Raw genomic sequence first — 9,249 nt, 5'->3', positions numbered from 1 at the left:
ATGGGGTGTTTCATCAATTGAGCAAGGACAACGCCTTGGTGGCCATTACGGCCGATTACCCAGGGCTACTCCCAGCCTCACAGGTAACTGAGACCAAAGTCCTAGCACTTTGAAAAGGGATCTATCCTCGCGTGTTTTTGATTGCCGTATGACAACCGTGTTTTGCAAGGGAGGTCCTTGAGACGGGAGGCCGAGCCTGCGGCGACTAGCCAACGAGGGGTGGCAAGGCCCCGCGGGCTGAAAAGAAGTGCGGTCCAGACTGAGGTGCCGGTGCAAAGGTATAGCGCGCCATCTTATTCCCAGGTGTTATTCCTTCGAGGCATATTAACGCTTGTGCTCTCTTCAGGACGAAGAGACCTCGCCGGACTGTATCCGAAGAGGTTGCCAATCGCGCCTCCACCAGCCAGGCTCCAAAGCCTGGTCCGGAAGCGAAGGCGAACACAAGGCGCGCACCGGACGCTCCTCCGACAGAGGATGTGGACATGATGTCTGCCATCAATTCCGAGGTGGAGAGTGCCATGAACCACAGGCGTCGCCGGACAGTTCTTCGTGACGCTTGTTTCTCCCAAGAGGCATTGGATGCCTTCAATTTGGGAGATGCGTACCTCCGTGCCGCTCAAAATGGTCTAGCCAGAGCCACGGAGCAGTATGTAAAAGACATAAGGGTAAGAAAATTTTGGTAATTATATATATACCAGTAGCCCCCGAGACTTGAAATAGTTAGAATAACTGATTTAAGGATCATTTGTTATGCAGGTTCTTACAGAAAAGAATACCCTACTGTCCCAGGAGCTGGAAGAGTGCAAAGCCCAACTTGAGGCCGCACTAGCCAGGGCAGGGGAGCTCAAGGAGACCCCCTCTAGTAATATATGCTTCGAAAGATAAGTATTTTGCGAAGTGCGGCGTGGGTGCACATCTGACAAGTGAAATTGCAGATGGCGCCGGATTAAATCCGGAAAAGCAACAACTCCTATGCCAGCTGAAGGCTGGTGAGAGTGTGCTGACAAAGGTGAGGCGGGAGAAGAACGATCTCCAAGATGCCAACACCAAGCTGGGCGTTGAACTGAAGGATGTTCGTGCCCAGCTGTTGGACTCCGTTAAGGAGAATCAGCGGCTTCGACGCGGCATATTTAGTAAGTGCTTAAACGAACTTTGAAAAAAGAGTTCGGCGAGGAAGTCGACTAACAGAGTAATGTCTGTAGGTATGCTAACAGGTCGTCCTGCAGAGGAAATGCCCGGTTCTATGGGTGACCTTCTTACCGAGCTCTCACAACTGCACGAGCGAGTTCGGCAGGTGATGCAAGGCGTCGCCCAGGCCTTGTGGCCATCCGTCTCCATGCCCGAAGGCCTTGGAGAGCTTGTAGAGAAGCTGAAGGGAGCGCAGCGGCGCTTCCGATTGTGGAAGATGTCGGCCTGCCGTCAAGGTGCCAGGGAGGCCTGGGCCATGGTGAAGACGCGGTACACGAAGGCTGACCCAAACCATGGCCGAGGTCAGACCCGTGGGGCCCGATGGGAAGGAGATCCCTGTGAGCTTAGTATACGGCCAAGTAGAATTGGCCGCAAAGTATTCCCAACAGGACTGTAAGCTAGACAGCCTGTTAGATGGTATTGAAGAGGAATACAATCAGTCATATTGACTATGTAATTTTAATTGACATGTGTAATGCCTTCTAGCCGGATTGTAGATCATTTGTCATGGCTGACCTTTTCGCTTCAACCTCGGGACCTGACGGTCCGGAGTGTGTCCGAATACCCTCGCGGTTATATAAGAACCGGGGTATGCATGGAGACCAGGCGTAGGGGTCATTAGTGCTTGAACAGACAAGTGCCCAACTAGTTATGTTATATTACATGGTTAGTAAGAAACATCTTCCAGGGAGAATAGTTTCATTAGGGGTTCCTTTCCCTGGGAGGGATGCCCTAAAGTGCATGTCCATTCTGCGAAAAGAGACGTAGGAAAAACATCTGGGGGTGTATAGATAAATAAGTGAAAAAAAGATCATCTTTAGTTCACCGACCGAATATTCCCTTAAGAACGCTAGCTTTCGGCTTCACCCAGTCTGAGGTACACATCCGGCTGACCCGGCAGTAACAATCGCAGAGGTGCTCCCTTTACCACCTAGCCGAACAATCGGGAACGTAGGGGTAAGCACAGGAGCCAGTCAACCCAGCTTGGCCAAAACTTAAGTCAGATCGATGCATATAATGGTGAATAAAAGGTACATGCGGAAGTGTGACACATGTGTTGGGCATGAAGCCCGTATAAATAAGCCTCTGTTTAAAGAAGCCCCCAGGTTTAATGAGCGCGGATAGCGCATCTCTTTATGAGCCTTTAAAGGCTATAAGAGAGAGAGAGGAGAAGGGGAGAAATGTAAGACAGAAAGTATATAAAAAATGGACAGAGGAAGGAGACGAACACAGAGTCCGGCGCTAGGCGTAGAATCTTCGGAGACGGGCTGCGTTCCATGGGTTCGGCTCGAGTCGGTTATCCGATGCATCTCGCAGGCGGTACGCTCCACCAGTCAGGACTTGGTCAATTATGAAGGGACCTTCCCACTTGGGCTTGAGTTTGTCCTTTTTCTTGTCCGGCAGGCGTAGAACTAAGTCACCAACATTGTAATTTTTGGCCCGTACTTCTCTGCTTTGGTATCTTCGAGCCTGCTGTTGATAGAATGCGGAATGGGCTTTTGCCACGTCATGCTCTTCCTCCAAGGCGTCCAAACTGTCCTGCCGATCGAGCTCGACTTCTCTTTCTTCGTACATGCGCACTTGAGGTGAGTCATGAATTATGTCGCAGGGCAAAACTGCCTCTGCGCCGTACACCATGAAGAATGGTGTGTATCCGGTGGTGCGATTCGGCGTGGTCCGCAGCCCCCAGAGTACGGAGTCGAGCTCCTCTACCCAGTGCGTATTAGATTCCTTAAGGGACCGCACTAATCTGGGTTTGATGCCGCTCATGATAAGACCATTTGCACGTTCGACCTGGCCGTTAGTTTGTGGGTGATAGACGGAAGCATAATCGAGCTTGATGCCCATGTTTTTGCACCAGAGTTTTACCTCGTCGGCCGTAAAGTTCGTGCCGTTGTCAGTGATGATGCTGTGGGGGATGCCGTAACGGTGTACAACCCCGGATATAAAGTCTATCGCCGGTCCGGATTCGGCCGTCTTAACAGGCTTGGCTTCTATCCATTTGGTGAACTTATCCACCATGACCAGTAAGTATTTTTTCTTGTGGGTTCCGCCTTTAAGGGGTCCAACCATGTCAAGCCCCCAGACCGCGAGGGGCCAAGTGATGGGGATAGTTTGGAGGGCGGTGGGTGGCATATGGCTTTGGTTTGCAAAAAGCTGGCAACCGACGCATCGTTGGACTAAGTCCTGGGCGTCTGCCCGGGCCGTCGGCCAATAAAAGCCTGTGCGGAAGGCCTTGCTTACAAGGGACTGCAGCGTGATGACCACCGAGTCCGGCATGAATTTCAGCCAGGAGGTTCCGCCCTTCCTCTTCGGAGATGCACCTTTGAAGGACTCCGATAGTGCTTTTCTTATAAAGCTCTCCCTCATGGACTTGATAGGCTTTAGATCGCTGCACTATGCAGCGTGCCTCATTTTGGTCCTCGGGGAGTTCCTGCCTAGTAAGGTAGGCGAGGAATGGTTCTATCCACGGGGCGATGACGGCCATTATTACGTGGGCTGAAGGTGTTATTTCATTGGCAGAGCCTCCAATTATGTCAGAGTGTTCGGTGTCGGGTAGTGCGGTTGGGTCCGGGCTGTTATTGTCGGGTTCCCCTTCCCATACTACGGATGGCTTGAACAACCTTTCCAAGAAGATGTTGGGGGGGACTACATCGCGTTTTGCGCCGATGCGTGCCAGGACATCTACCGCCTGATTATTTTCCCGGGCTATATGGTGAAATTTGAGCCCTTCGAACCGAGCTGACATTTTTAGGACGACATTGCGATAAGCTGCCATTTTTGGATCCTTGGCATCAAAGTCTCCCTTTATTTAGATATTGCAAGGTTCAAGTCCCCGCGCACCTCTAGGCGTTGAATGCCCATGGATACTGCCATCCGGAGACCATGTAAAAGGGCCTCATATTCGGCTACGTTGTTGGAGTCTGTGTACATTATCTGGAGTACGTATTGAACTGTGTCTCCTGTGGGGGACGTCAAAATGACGCCAGCCCCTAGACCGGCCAACATTTTGGAGCCGTCGAAGTGCATGACCCAGTTTGAATATGTGCCGTACTCTTTAGGGAGTTCGGCCTCCGTCCATTCTGCGACGAAGTCGGCCAAAACTTGCGACTTGATAGCTCGCCGCGGCTTGTAAGTTATGTCGAATGGGAGGAGCTCAATGACCAATTTTGCAATCCGGCCCGTCGTGTCGCGGTTGTTTATAATATCGTTAAGTGGCAGTTCCGAGGCTACTATTATTGAACACTCTTGAAAGTAGTGTCACAGCTTCCGGGATGCCATAAATACCGCGTACGCAATCTTTTCATAATGCGGGTACGTGACTTGCACGGAGTAAGGACAGTGGACACATAGTAGACCGGCTTTTGAAGGGGGAATTTGTGTCCGTCCGTTTCTCGTTCGACGACGAGCACTGCGCTTATGACCTGATGGGTTGCTGCAATGTATAATAGCATTGGTTCGCCAATGTTTGGCACGGCCCGGACTGGTTTTGTTGCCAAGATGGCTTTTATTTCGTCGAGTCCAGCCGTGGTTGCATCCGTCCACTCGAAGTGTTTGGTGCGCCGAAGGAGGCGGTAAAGGGGTAGGGCCTTTTCTCCTAAGCGGGAGATAAAGCGGCTTAGAGCGCCATGCATCCGGTTAATTTTTGTATTTGTTTGAGGTCCTTCGGGATATCCAATTGTGACAAAGCTCGGATCTTGGCTGGATTTGCTTCAATTCCTCTACCGGATACGATGAAGCCCAAGAGCTTTCCGGCTGGAACGCCGAAAATGCATTTTTCTGGGTTGAGCTTGATGTCGTATGTTCGAAGGTTATCGAATGTTAGCCTCAAGTCGTCTACTAGAGATTCGACATGTCTTGGTTTAACGAAGACATCATCTACGTATGCCTCCACTGTTTTGCCGATCTGGTTTGCCAGACATGTCTAAATCATGCGCTCATATGTTGCGCCGGCGTTTTTGAGCCCGAAGGGCATTGTGTTGAAGCAGAATGGGTCGTATGGTGTGATGAATGCCGTTGCGGCTTGGTCTGACTCTGCCATCTTTATTTGATGGTAGCTGGAGTATGCGTCAAGGAAACACAACGAATCGTGTCCTGCGGTAGCATCGATAATTTGATCGATGCGGGGGAGAGGGAAGGGATCCTTTGGGCAAGCCTTGTTAAGGTCTTTGAAATCAACGCACGGGCGCCAGGATTTGTCCTTCTTTGGTACCATCACCAGGTTTGCTAGCCAGTCCGGGTGTTTTATATCTTTGATGAATCCGGCCTCCAATAGCTTGGCTAGTTCCTCTCCCATGGCCTATCTCTTAGGTTCGAAAAAATGCCGAAGAGCCTGTTTGACTGGCTTGAATCCTTTTAGGATATTTAAGCTGTGTTCGGCCAGCCTGCGTGGGATTCCTGGCATGTCAGAAGGATGCCAGGCAAAAATGTCCCAGTTCTCTCATAGAAACTCTCGCAGTGCGGCATCTACATTAGGGTTTAACTATGCCCCGATGGAAGCTGTTTTATTGGGGTCCGTTGGATGGACCTGGAATTTGACTATTTCGTCCGCCAGTTTAAAGGAGGTGGACTTGGATCTTTTATCGAGTATCACATCATCCCTATTCACCGTGGAGCACAGCGCAGTTAGTTCCTCAGCCGCTAGGGCTTCGGATAGCGCCTCGAGGGCCAGTGCGGCTGTTTTGTTTTTGGCGCGGAGTGCTATGTCCGGATCACTAGCGAGAGTGATGATTCCGTTAGGCCCAGGCATCTTGAGCTTCATGTACCCGTAATGGGGTATTGCTTGGAAGACTCTAAACGCTTCCCGCCCTAGCAGAGCGTGATATCCGCTACTGAATGGGGCCACCTGGAACGTGACCTCTTCGGACCTGTAATTATCTGGCGTGCCGAACACCACATCTAGTGTGATTTTTCCTCTACAGCGCGCTTCCCGACTGGGGATTATTCCTCTAAAGGTTGTGCTGCTTCGCTCAATGCGGTTCCAGTCTATTTCCATTTTTTGAAGGGTTTCCTCATAAATGAGGTTCAATCCGCTGCCTCCATCCATGAGTACCTTGGTAAGACGAAAGCCGTCCACTATTGGACTGAGGACCAATGCGGCTGGTGCTCGGGCTGTTCGGAATTTAGGTTCATCACTGGCGTTAAAAGTAATAGCCGTGTTACTCCATGGGTTTATTGTTGCTACTTGGTAGACTTCGGCAAGGCTGCGGAGTGTTCTTTTTCGCATATTATTTGATGCGAAAGTCTCAAAGACTGTTAATACCGTACTGGTTTCTCTGGGGTGGCTTTCTGTGGCTTCTGGAATTAGAAGATCTTCGCCAATTTTTGCCACCTGCCGGAGTATCCAACATGCTCTAAGGCTGTGAGTTGGTGTGGCGCCCTCTGCACTATGAATTTTACAGGGTCCATTAAGCCATCCTTCCAGTACGGTTCCGTGCCCTGTAGAGGGCTTTTTCTTTTTGGTATTGAACCCGGGTGTCTGGCGATGATGCACCCTTTTATTTTGGACTGGGTTTGTATTCAGGGCCGGATTGTCCCAAAATTTTATTTCGGTTTTCCAGGCGCTTTCCATCGCACAGTACTTTCGTACTATGGACGCCAAGTCAGCGAAGCGTGTAATATCACGGCGACTTATGGCGTTGAGGATTCCCTTGTCCGTGCAGTTATTGCAGAAGAATGAAATTGCGTCTTCCTCGCGGCAGTCCTTTATCCTGTTAATAACCAGGAGGAATCTGGCCCAGTAGTGATGTACTGTTTCTTCGGGCTCTTGCCTAATTTGGGATAGATCGCTTATGTATGGGTGGGTGGGTGGAATCAAATCCGAAACCTCACCCAATCTGAGACCCAAGGGCCAAGGAGTTTCCGAACTCGGAAGTTTGGATTCTTGGATGCTGTCCAATGAATCTAGCCCGTCGCCTGACTTTAAGTTCAGGTCTTGAGTGATGTCCTCCCCTCCGTGGGTATCCGGCTTGGAGGGATCGGGAATCCGGACATAGCTAGTCCTTAAGATAGATGAAGGGTTGCCGCACTGTTCCTCTACCACGGCAACGTGATGGGTGACCTGGGGAGAGTTAATCTCTCTCAGATCGGGTTTAGGCCCAATCTGGTCATAATCCGTAGCGACTCCCAGGGCGGCGATGCGATCCAAGAGCTTGTTTAGGGAAGAGAGCTCCATTGGATCTAGCTACTCGGCGAATTCCGAGCTGACGTGAAGATTGCTTTCGATGACCCGAGAGGTCATCATCGGCGCAGCAGCCGAACAGGCGGTCATAAGGAAACCACCTAGCCGGAGAGTTTGGCCGACAGCCAAAGCTCCCTTAGCAACGGTGCCGTCTTTAAAGACGGGATGAGGCATCCTTCCTGATGGCGACGGCACAGAGGAACTCTCAATGAAAGCACCAATGTCGGTGTCAAAACCGGCGGATCTCGGGTAGGGGGTCCCGAACTGTGCATCTAGGCGGATGGTAACAGGAGGCAGGGGACACAATGTTTTACCCAGGTTCGGACCCTCTTGATGGAGGTAAAACCCTACGTCCTGCTTGATTGATATTGATGATATGGGTAGCACAAGAGTAGATCTACCACGAGATCAAAGAGGCTAAACCCTAGAAGCTAGCCTATGGTATGATTGTTGTTCCTACAGACTAAAACCCTCCGGTTTATATAGACACCGGAGAGGGCTAGGGTTACACAGAGTCACTTACAATGGTAGGAGATCTACATATCCGTATCGCCAAGCTTGCCTTCCACGCCAAGGAAAGTCCCTTCCGGACACGGGACGAAGTCTTCAATCTTGTATCTTCATAGTCCAGGAGTCCGGCCGAAGGTATAGTCCGGCTATCTGGACACCCCCTAATCCAGGACTCCCTCAGCCCTCCTTTCCTTCTCTTCTCCTCTTCCTTCCCCCCTTCTCCTTGTGGGAATGGGAAAGGGGGGGGGGGGAATCCTACTTGGAGTAGGACTCCCCCCTTGGGCGTGCCACCCCTTGGCCGACCTCCTCCTCCCTCCCCCCTTTATATACGTGGGAGGGGGCACCCCATACACAGACAAGTTGATCTTTTAGCCATGTGCGGTGCCCCCTCCACAGTTACACACCTCGGTCATATCGTTATAGTGCTTAGGCGAAGCCCTGCGTCGGTAACTTTGTCATCACCATCACCACGCCGTCGTGCTGACGGAACTCTCCCTCGGCCTCAACTGGATCAGGAGTTCGAGGGACGTCACCGAGCTGAACGTGTGCAGATCGTGGACGTGTGCCATACGTTCGGTACTTAGATCGGTTGGATCGCGAAGACGCTCGACTACATCAACCGCGTTACTAAACGCTTCTGCTTTCGGTCTACGAGGGTACGTAGACACACTCTCCCCTCTCGTTGCTATGCATCTCCTAGATAGATCTTGCGTGATCGTAGGTAATTTTTTTGAAATACTGCGTTCCCCAACAGATGTATCTATGGACATTGATAAAATTTACCCATTTTCTAGTAGCTGTGCATGCCCACTTTAGTACTCCATGCAAAATTTGAACAAATTCCGACAACGAATGCACGTTATGTCACGTCGGACCAGTATTTTAGGGTTTTTGACCGAAAAAACCGTAGAAAATGCATAAAATGTCAAAAGTTGAGGAAACATGACATGGATGCTTGCCACCATGATTGTAGTGTGTGGAAAAAAAATTATGTTTACGTGATGTCTAAGCACGCTCGTCTAGTCTGTGCCAATCAGCAGACACAATGCTCGCACGCCACCTCTCATGGGCCGGCCCAACTACACGAGCGACCAAAGAAACCTTCTTCATGGGTGACCTAGACGACAAGTTGAGCATGGACATGTTTGACCTTTGACAGTTGACTTTTAAAAGGTTCACCTTTTTGGAAAAGTTTATGTATTTGAAAAAATATTCATGGGTTTACAAAATGTTCACAAATTGAAAAATACCATGAATTAAAAAATTCTTGGCTTTTGGAAAAAAGTTCAAGGATTTCAAAAAAGTTCATTGATTTTGGAAAAGGTTTATCGATTTGGAAAAAAGTCCATCAAAAAAATGCATTCATTATG

This window comes from Triticum dicoccoides, chromosome 2A (assembly GCF_002162155.2).
Source record: "Triticum dicoccoides isolate Atlit2015 ecotype Zavitan chromosome 2A, WEW_v2.0, whole genome shotgun sequence".
NCBI lineage: Eukaryota > Viridiplantae > Streptophyta > Magnoliopsida > Poales > Poaceae > Triticum > Triticum dicoccoides.
This window is presented reverse-complemented; position numbering follows the sequence as displayed.